We start from the raw sequence: 11,132 nt of genomic DNA on the forward strand, positions 1-11,132 counted from the left end.
TTGTAAAGTAACATTTTACATAAAGGGGCTGAATGTATCCAAGGCAAATTTACTGATATAGCGCAAGTTATACACAGGGTAATTCACAGTGCTTTACAAAAATGGAAAAGAAACAGGTTAAAAACACACAATTGCAATTAAAACATAATCAATAAAACATAAATAACCAGAAAAGCACTCGGAGAGCACAGACTTCCACCAAGGCAGATCAACCCCTCCCCCCCCTCAATCACCACCTAAATTTAATAATTTCTTCCTTGTGCCAGTATCAACATTTCCTGAAAATTTCATCAAAATCCATCCATAACTTTTTGAGTTATCTTGCTAACAAACAAACAAACAAAAAAAATCCCCTCCCCCCAAAATTCTATCATTTGTTCCTTGTGCCAGTATCAACATTTTCTGAAAATTTCATCCAAATCCGTCCATAACTTTTGGAGTTATCTTGATAACAGACAAACAGACAGAATAACAAACAAACCAAAGATCATATACAAGAACTGAACAAATATTGTGAAATTTCAATGTATATTTCTTGCTAGAAATATCACCAAAATGCTTTTTTATGTCCAAACTATCTTGAAATACTACATTTTCCACTGAGAATGAAAGGAGTGACCGCCATGTTTTCATTTTGAGAAGCCTAGCCTAGCCGTCTGCAGGCCAATGGAAAAGAATGGGCTAAAAAAATGTGAACATTTTACAATTTTCAGGCCCTAATTGTGAAACTGATACATTTTGCACTGTGGATAAACGTAGCTATTTCACATTTTGATATGAGACTGGGTTGTTCCAGAGTATAGCTGCATAGAACTGAAATGCAGCTTCACCGTGTTTAGTCCTGACTCTGGGCACCAGCAAAAGACCAGTTCCTGAAGTTCTCAGGGTCCGAGATTGTTCATATGGGACCAACATGTCAGAGAATGTACTTTGGTGCTGTCGTATTTCTACTTTCAAATATTAAAAAGATGATGTAAAAGTATCATTAGTGTGTTAAGAATACAGAGATCTGAAGTAAATGTATTGGATTGTAGAGGTACAGTCAAGGAAAAAATTATTAGACCATCAAAAGTCGTCAAAAACAATGGTTATGCAATCAAGTGCTAACTCCTGTGTGTATCATGTGACTAAAACAGACAGAAAAGAAAACATGGAATGCCTAAAAGCACTGTTTTTGTCAGTACAATGCCATAGCTACTGATGTAAGAACTGAAGTGATTTTGGTTATTATCAAGAAAACATGGAAAATGGATAGATATCAGCTCTGAAATTAAACTTTTATGAGCTATTTTTGTTGTTCTCATTCTATTTATCCAAACAAATGTACCTAAATGTACCCAGGCATTAAAATGAACAAGAAATTGAAGAAAATAAGGGTGGTCTAATAATTTTTTCTAATATAATTTTTTCTGTATTTGCGACCACTAGAGAGTGTAGTGAGTCACTCTGCTGGTCCCCTCCCATGGCGAGGAAAACTAACACCACAGGCCTTTGACCAAAGCATCAGAAAGTGACCAGATGGGATGAGAACTATTAAGAAACAACCTTTAGAGTCAAAGAAAGTGTCAAAGTAACAAAAACTAGAAGCACTGTTGTTGTTTTCACAACTGGACACTGATATAAATGAAAATAATGGAATTTGGGTGAGTTTGATTAAGAGGCTTATGAAGGTATAAAGTTATTATAGGATGTTATCATCTTTTCTAAGTTTCCATTTGTTGATCCATGGTTCAGACTACACTGTGACAGTTCTGACCTTTTTTGGACGATTCCAAACCAAGGTTATTATCGTTAACGAAAACGAACGAAATGACGAAAACTAAAATTGAAATAACATTTTCGTTAACTGAAATAAATAAAAACTCTAATTAAAAGAAAAAAACGATAACTAACTGAAACTGTATTGTGAGTTTACAAAACTAACTAAAACGTATAAAAATTATGGATACAATTCCCTTCGTTTTCGTCTTTGTCGTCTTTGTTGATTGATATGAAATTAATTTATTCTGCTCCAGCAGTTTGAGCTGGTGACACCATACAACACTTCACGGTCTGTCATGTGTGGTCACTGGTGGTTTCCAGTCGTCTTCTGGTCCCCACTCTACCTGGAACATACAGACTAAAGCTGGGACAAAGCAGCACAGTCCTGTCTGGGGTTTACTGTTGTGATACCTGGGTCGGTTTTTTTTTTTTTTTTGAGGGGGGGCGTTCCGTGTGTGTGCGCGTGAGTGACAGAGACAGACCAGAGCTAAAGGACAGAGTCAAACAGGACTAGCATCCAGGTTAAAACTGGAGAGTTTATCACCATGAAAAGGCCTTCCAAGCCCTGAACTGCACAGTTTAGAGGAGGAGAAAAGAGGAGGATGAAAACTAATCCAATTACAGAGGTACGGAACCTGTTAGAATGTTAAAAAACGTTTGATGTTACTAGCTACAGCTAGCTGAACTGAACTGAAGCAAAGTTAGCTAATAATGGAACTGGAGATGATTAAGAGATGAGAGATCTGCTAAGGTGTGGTTTACTGATGATGGACTGGGTTATATATGTTTATAAGTGGTTTATATATGTTTCTGTCTGCTTTAACTGCTGGTTAGCTGGTTTATATATGTTTCTATCTGCTTTAACTGCTGGTTAGCTGGTTTATATATGTTTCTATCTGCTTTAACCGCTGGTTAGCTGGTTTATATATGTTTCTATCTGCTTTAACTGCTGGTTAGCTGGTTTATATATGTTTCTATCTGCTTTAATTGCTGGTTAGCTGGTTTATATATGTTTCTATCTGCTTTAACTGCTGGTTAGCTGGTTTATATATGTTTCTATCTGCTTTAACTGCTGGTTAGCTGGTTTATAATATGTTCCTATCTGCTTTAACTGCTGGTTAGCTGGTTTATATATGTTTCTATCTGCTTTAACTGCTGGTTAGCTGGTTTATATATGTTTCTATCTGCTTTAACTGCTGGTTAGCTGGTTTATATATGTTTCTATCTGCTTTAACTGCTGGTTAGCTGGTTTATAATATGTTCCTATCTGCTTTAACTGCTGGTTAGCTGGTTTATATATGTTCCTATCTGCTTTAACTGCTGGTTAGCTGGTTTATACATGTTTCTATCTGCTTTAACTGCTGGCTGCTTTGTGCATCTCCTCTCATGCTTTGCACATCTTCGCATTGTTTCACGTAAGTGACGTTGTGTATGGATTGCACCCCACCTCAACCTGCTATAGGGAATTTATACATTGTACGGTACATTGTGTCTCTGCTCAGTCCATGAGCCGCCCTAACCCGACCCCCAAATAAAGTGTCCAGGGTAACCCATATCCGCACCTCACTAATTTCTTTGAACAGGATGATGAGGAAGATAAAATATATGAAATAACTAAAACTAATACTAAAACTAAACTAAACTAAAACTAAGCATTCAGAAAAAAACGATAACTAATAAAAACTAACACACCTGCTCTAAAAACCAATTAAAACTAACTGAATAAGAGAAAAAAAAGTCAAAACTAATTAAAACTAAACTATAATTAAAAATCCAAAACTATTATAACCTTGTTCCAAACACATCTTTAGTTCAGCTACTGACAATACAAACGGTACAGAAAATAGCAGTGATTTGTGGTTTTAGTGTGGCTGTTTTCTGTCTAAAAACAAAGCTAAGCTAACAGTGCTATAATGTAAACCAGGGGTCACCAATCCTGGTCCTCGAGGGCCGGTATCCTGCTTGTTTTAGATGTATTCCTCTTCCAATACACCTGATTGAAACCATAACCCTACCATCAAGCTCTGCAGAAGCCTGATAACGACTGTCAGGCGTACAGGAAGAGGGAAATATCTAAAACATGCAAGATACCAGCCCTTGAGGACCAGGATTGGTGACCCCTGATGTAAACTATCAGCTAATGTAGCACGTGAACATTATAAAGCACAGTGTTATTATTACTAACTGCTGAAATAAGGTGCTATGAGTTTTAGTTTGAAGATGAAAACTTGATGATACCAGAATAGAGATGTGTGTAAACAATGAGCTTTATACTTTATTCAGTGAGTGATACAGTCTGTAGGTATTATACATAGTGTTGATTTATACTCCAACTCAACTTGTTTTATTGCACCTTTTGTCGTATCTATAAATAGTAACAATGACCCACAATGTAAATCTTTAAATTCTTATATATATGGATTCATACATACATATTTCTCATTAGTAGTATGGAGTTAGCTTTTGTATATTTCAGTAGTTTTCAGTAGTACTCTAGTAGCACACGTATATTTAATATTTTATCCTGTAGCTTTTTGCATATTGACAACATTTTAAGTGTTTGTGTAATATTTTTATAGAGTCTTTTTTTGCACTAAGGGTTTTTGTTGCAAAATCAGAACAGAACTGCTAAACTGATTTTCATTGTTCCTATAACAGAGACAATAAAATTCTATTCTATTCTATTCTATTCTATTCTATTCTATTCTATTCTATTCTATTCTATTCTATTCTATTCTATTCTATTCTATTCTTTATAATGAGTTGAAGGACTGTAAAAACATATTCCAACTGAAAAAAGTGTATAAAGAAAGAACAATGAGATTATATGAACAGTTATAAGTTTTACATTCGGCTTCGTATTTGTTTTGTATTTTGTGACATATTTATTTACTTGCTTTGGACTGGTAAAATGTTTTTGCATCATTTCATCAGGTTTATATTTACCTGTGTTTTGTACTTTCTGCATATGTAGTTTTGCACTTGGTTTTGTATTCATTTTGTACTATCTTTGGATGTATTTAGTTGGTTTGTCTGACTTTATACAGTATGATTTTATAGCTAGTTGTGTACGGCTAACCATTAAGGCTATTATTATTTAGAAGGGGGCAGGAAATATAAGATTTCCTTCATCCTGCTCTTTTTCGAGCATGGGTGTGTACATGTTTGTTTACTTGATGATTATTGAATGTTACTGATGAAAGGCACAACCATGAATGAAATAAATAAATTAATTAATAAATTCTATTCATTTTCTTTAGCTAAACATTTAGGAGGACTTAGGATATAGTGACTGCTTTGGCGACATATTTCAGCAGCAGATTCATCCACATTTGCCGCTGGTGCACGAGTATTTCCTACAGCAGCACAATGTAGTCAGATAAATAAATAAACCTCACTGTGTAATTATTATTCGTATTAATAATCTCAGACAGAATAAAACCAGCTTTATTTGAATTCATGTCAGTGAAATGATTAAATGTGACAGTAACATATGATCAGATGTTCATCTTGTTGTTGGACTTGGACATTGTATACAGGACATGTTTAACTACCCTGACACCTACCACTGCCCCCCCTCTACCCCCCCCACCCCCCACTTCCAGCCTGCAGACATAACACTAAATGTGCCTGCTGTGTCATTATCTGAATTCTTCAAATGAAACAAAAACCAGATGCTGTTTTTCTTTTTCTTTTTTTTTTTTTTTTTTATTCTGGCAGCAGACAGAGTGGCTCGATCCAAATGTGACGAAGCAGACAGTAAACCGGCTAAAGCGCTGCTCTGATGGGGAGAAAAATCAACACCTGCTATTGAAACCATGTGTGTAGTTTTATCCCCGTCACCCCTGCACATAATGCTTGAGCCTCATAAAAAGCAACAGTTACTGTCCTGTGAAAATCTCACATCACCATCCATCTGCAGAACCATGAATAAAACCAGAATATTTTGAGCGTTCAGATCAAGTGGGTAGCAGTTTTCTTGAAGAGCTGATGATATAATGCAAAGACTTCCATCAGTGGGGCAACAAAGTATAGATCTGTGGAGATTTGATTAAAAAAATAAGAGAAATCTATGGAAAAATCTATAGAAAAATAAATAAATACAATTAAAAACTGATATTACATCTAGTAAACGTACAATAATCAGTAAACTGACCACGGCCTAAAGAAAAGAGCAATAGTTTTCAAACTCAACACACTGACTTCGCTGTTCAGTCACTCAAGACAGATGCATCTAAAGATCTATCAGTCTATCAGTGTTGTGGTGAAATTGATATAACTAGGGATGTCCGATAATATCGGCCCACCGATATTATCGGCCCGATATTGGCATAAAAATGTAATATCGGTGAATATTGTTATCGTTTTTTTTGCCTATCATTAAAACCAATAAAATAATGCCTTGATTTCATCGGCGTTTACCGACGCGTAAATGAAGCATTGTTTGTAGCTGAAAGAAATGTGCAGTTTTCAAAATTGTACAGTAGAGTTGCCACACTGTAATAGACTCATGGAGGGAGGGAGAGAAAATAAATAAATATGGCATTTTTTCCACAACTTAAGTTGAAGTATGTATTCTTTGCACAGGCAGTGTTTACATTGTGAAAGCCTTGTTGCATTTGAGAATGCATCCAATGGGGCATCACAATAAAATTAGGCATGATGTGTTAATTCCATGACAGGAGATATGTGGTGTTACCTAAAATTAGTTTAATATCCCACATATATCGGCAGCGGTATCGGTAGATATCGAAATCGGAAATTAAGCGTTGGGCAATATCGGCATATCGGTTTTTGGCAAAAAAGCCAATATCGGACATCCCTAGATATAACATAAATAATGGTTAAGAGAATCAGAATCAGAATTTATTTATTTGTCATTGCACAGCAGTACAATGAGATTAAAAGCTAACCTTAAAGTGCAACCACATGAAACAATAAAAGTAACCATGGACAATTCAAATGCCACCACATAAAACAATAACAGTAACAATAGACAATTTGAGTAAAGTGACAGTGCAAGTGCATGTTGGTGAATAAACAGTAATAAATAGAAGTCTGCATGTAATGAGTAAAATCAACTCATGTTTGCATTAAGAGTTGTGATGGCTTTGGGACAGAACTTGTTTTTTTTTTTTTTTTTTTTTAATAATTTTTATTTCTCATTTTTATCAGTACAATACAACCTCCTCAAATTGAGGAGCAGAAAAAGAATAGAAGAACAGAAAAACAAGTGAAAAGAACAGCCTGTGTTGGTATCAGAATATTTATTGATTGATTTATATTGATTGATTTTGCCTCCCATTTTATCTGCCATTCCCTTAATTCTTGAGTTGGTGAGCAATTAAACATGAGGATCTGAGTTTTTAAGTATATTTACTTTGTAGCCGGAGTATAGACCAAATCTTTCCAGAATTTGTGTAAAGTGTACAACTGAATCTACAGGGTTTTAAAAAAAATAAATTAGGATATCATCCACAGGGATAGAACCTGTTTTTTAGTCTGTTTGTTTCGGCCATAAGCCTTTATAGGGCACTCACTGAAATACTCTGAAATTCCGAATTTCAACCTTAGTGTGTAATTGGACATCGTCATCTACCTCCTTGTTGGTTGGCATGACAACAATTTCTCTCCTCTTGCCATAAAACATATGAGCAGCACTTGCTAAAAACTAAACACATGCAATAAAACTACTGTTATATGGTCATAAAGTGACTAAAAATCACCCATATTCACTGTTTACAGCTTCAAAATTTCAATGAAATCTTTCCGAATCACTGTATAGTGTTAAAAAACCCAACATGCTTCTTGACCTTACTGAGGCACGGGATTGGCCCATTTTTATTGTTTGCGGAAATTACCAAAAATAGTCACATGCCCAAGAAAGGGTTAGCACCTGAACTATCACTATCACAAACTATCACAAAATTTACACATTTTTTTTAACTGTAGAGAATCATCTGAGTCAGTTCTATTGAAATCAATGCTGGTGATAATGCACATATAAAAATGGATAAATGTGAAAAATAATCTGCATATTATAGGTGAAAACAGTTCAATTTATCACTTTGAACATTTTTCTAGCTCTTCTCACCTGTTTCTAAGTCATGAACTTGGCACTAACAGAAAAAAAATTAAAAAAAAATAAAAATAAAAATCAATCAGTGTCACCGCCTCTTATCAGATGTCTTCAGTCCACTTGTCTTTCACTTGGATTTTGCTGAACCTCTTCAGTTTCTTATAACAGATCAGATTGAAACCGTTTTTTCTGTTTATTTGGGAACACTGGACTGAACACTGAACAGTCGCCTCAACTGGTTCATTTGTTTGCCAGTTGGAATTGGAAATAACATTGAAACACCACCGTTATACAACAGCACATAATTAAACAGCAGAATCGTTGTTTATGTCAGGGGGTGCTGGTAGGTTTAAGTGTATTTCAGAGCTTCAGGACAGTATGACAGTGGAAAAAAAGCAGCAAAACTCATTATAGAACACATGTGAAAGGACTAAAACTGTAACAAAAACTCGAAGTAATCCTTTCATTGCCCCATAAGTGTATTGAGATTGTCTGTCCTCCATCCTTTTTCTGGTTTTAAGCAATTTTCACAATCATATAGTAGGTGGAGTTAGACTAAGACTGGGGATTAAATTTGCATCCAGTATTATCTGATGGTCTACAGGCGCCACAGTTACAAGTCAAACACCAACTGTACAGTTAGTTTTACTTTGAGCACACAGAATCATCAGATAACAAAGAACCATACAACATGGTCAAACAAAATTTTTTGGCACTTGAAAAGGAGTGGGAAGAAGTATAACTTACAGACTCCCATCCCCTTTTTACAAACTAATAATTAAATGAATTCTGCTTCCTCTGCTTTGCTAACACACTTTTTTTTCTATATATTTTTACAATAACACAAAGCATCCATACAAACCATTCACATACACTTTTTCAGTCACCACATACACAATCAGACTTGCATAATCAACCTTTTTTTTAATATAAACTATAATATTTATATGCACTTTAAATATTTACTACAAATACAATCATTAATAAATGTGATACGTAAGTAAGTAAATTTTATTTATTGAACACTTTTCACAGACAGTCACAAAGTGCTTTATAGTGCAAAGTACAAATAAACAGTACAAATGAAATACAATTAAAATGCCATTAAAACACAATAAAATACAAATAAAATACAAATAAAATATGATAAATACATAAAGTGCAATCAGTCTGTACCAGTCCTGAGTCAGTTGGGAAATTAAAAAGCCTGCTTGAAACAGGAGTGTTTTGAAGTGTTTTTTTAAAACTCTCTACAGAGTCCATGGGCTGTAGGTGTAGAGGCAGATCATTCCAAAGACGTGGTGCTACAGCTTTAAAAGACCTGTCACCACGTGTGCTAAAACAGGTGCAGGGAACCATCAGCAGGTGCTGCCCTGAAGACCTCAGGCTACGAGTCGAGCTGTAGGGCTGAAACAGGGCAGCAATGTATGCAGGGGCCTGGCCATGTAGAGCCCGGAAAGTTAGCACCAGCATTTTAAAATGAAAATGATATAGAACAGGGAGCTAATGGAGTGATTTAAGAATGGGAGTGATGTGGGCTCTCCTGTTTGTGCGGGTCAGAAGCCTCGCAGCAGAGTTCTGGACAAACTGTAGACGGGCCAGCTCCTTCTTTTGCTTAAGCATGTGAACAGGCTGTTTGGGTAGTCTAAGTGAGTGGACACATATGTAAGTAAGTAAGTAAAGCTTTATTTATATAGCACTTTTTAAAACAACATGTGACAAAGTGCTTCACATAAAGGAGAGACAGATCAAATCAAATCAAATCAAATCAAATTTTAAGCCAATTTACAGAAACCCAACAGAATCCTCCAGGAGCAAACACTTATGACTGGTGACAGTGGCGAGGAAAAACTACCTATAACAGGCAGAAACCTCGAGCAGACCCAGACTCCTGAAGGATGGCCGTCTGCCTTGGCCAGTTGGGGTTAAAGAGAGAGAGTAAAGGAGGAGAAGAGAGAGAGCGATAGAGATAGAGAGACTGGTGGAGAGTGGGAGAGGGGGGAGGTAGGGGGAGACGCATGCACAGGTAACTGAACTAGAACATCTATAGAACAGTATAATAAACACTATCGTAACTATATGGCTAAGTAAGCGATGACGATGAAGGTGGAGAGTGGCAGGACCACAGCAGCAGGTCAGAGATGATCTTAGGAAAACCTGTGATGATCCAGGGAAAACCTGTGATGATCCTGGGAAAACCTGTGATGATCCTGGGAAAACCTGTGAGGCGATAAAGCACAGAGACTCCAGGGAAGAAGTCAAGTCAGTAACATGAATTCACTGGGGCATAAACAGAAGAGATTTAATGAAATGCTTGTTTATAAAAGTGAGTTTTTAAGATGCGTGGATGATCATCTCAAGCTCATTGATGGACACCATGGATCTGAGTTTGGAGATGTTGCGGAGTTGGAAGAAACAGTTCTTCACCAGGTGTTTGGAGTGGTGGTCTAAAGACATGGCCTGGTCAAAGATGAGACCCAGATTCCTCAGTTTGGTCTTCACCGAAGAGCTCAGGTCACCGAGGTGCTGTTTAATCCCTGGGATAGCAGTGTCTGCGGCAATAATAAGGGTCTCTGTTTTGCTGGAGTTCAACTGGAGGCTGTTATCTTCTTGTTTTATATCTTATTATCATGATAGTCTATATTAATTAATTACAAATAGGCAACACACAATAACGTCACATTTTTATGCATTCTTCTATATTATAACTAGATATTCATTTATTCAGATAATGTTCTATATCGAGGTACATAGTTACCTCCGCCAAGGAGGTTATGTTTTTGCCAGGGTTTGTTTGTTTGTTTGTCTGTTTGTTTGTTTGTTTGTCTGTCCGTTAGTGTGCAACATAACTCAAAAAGTTACTGACAGATTTGGATGAAATTTGGCGGAGGTCTGCGAAGCACTCGGAGAGTGCAGACCTCCGCCAAGGCTGATCAGTGGCCCCCCCCGTGGGCCCCCCCACCCCCGATCACCACCAAAATTTAATCATTTCTTCCTTATCCCATTTCCAACAAACCCTGAAAATTTCATCCAAATCTGTCAGTAACTTTTTGAGTTATGTTGCACACTAACGGACAGGCAAACAAACAAACAGACAGACAGACAAACAAACCCTGGGTGGGGGGGCCCATGGGGGGGGGGGGGGGGGGGGGGGGGGGGGGGGGGGGGGGGGGGGGGCACTGATCAGCCTTGGTGGAGGTCTGCGCTCTCCGAGTGCTTCTAGTTATTTTGCATTCTAGTAGATGAAGATATTTTGTAAAATGAAGATTGTGTGAACAGACTGGTTTTGATG

The sequence above is a fragment of the Sphaeramia orbicularis genome, chromosome 16 (genome assembly GCF_902148855.1).
Source record: "Sphaeramia orbicularis chromosome 16, fSphaOr1.1, whole genome shotgun sequence".
Lineage (NCBI taxonomy): Eukaryota > Metazoa > Chordata > Actinopteri > Kurtiformes > Apogonidae > Sphaeramia > Sphaeramia orbicularis.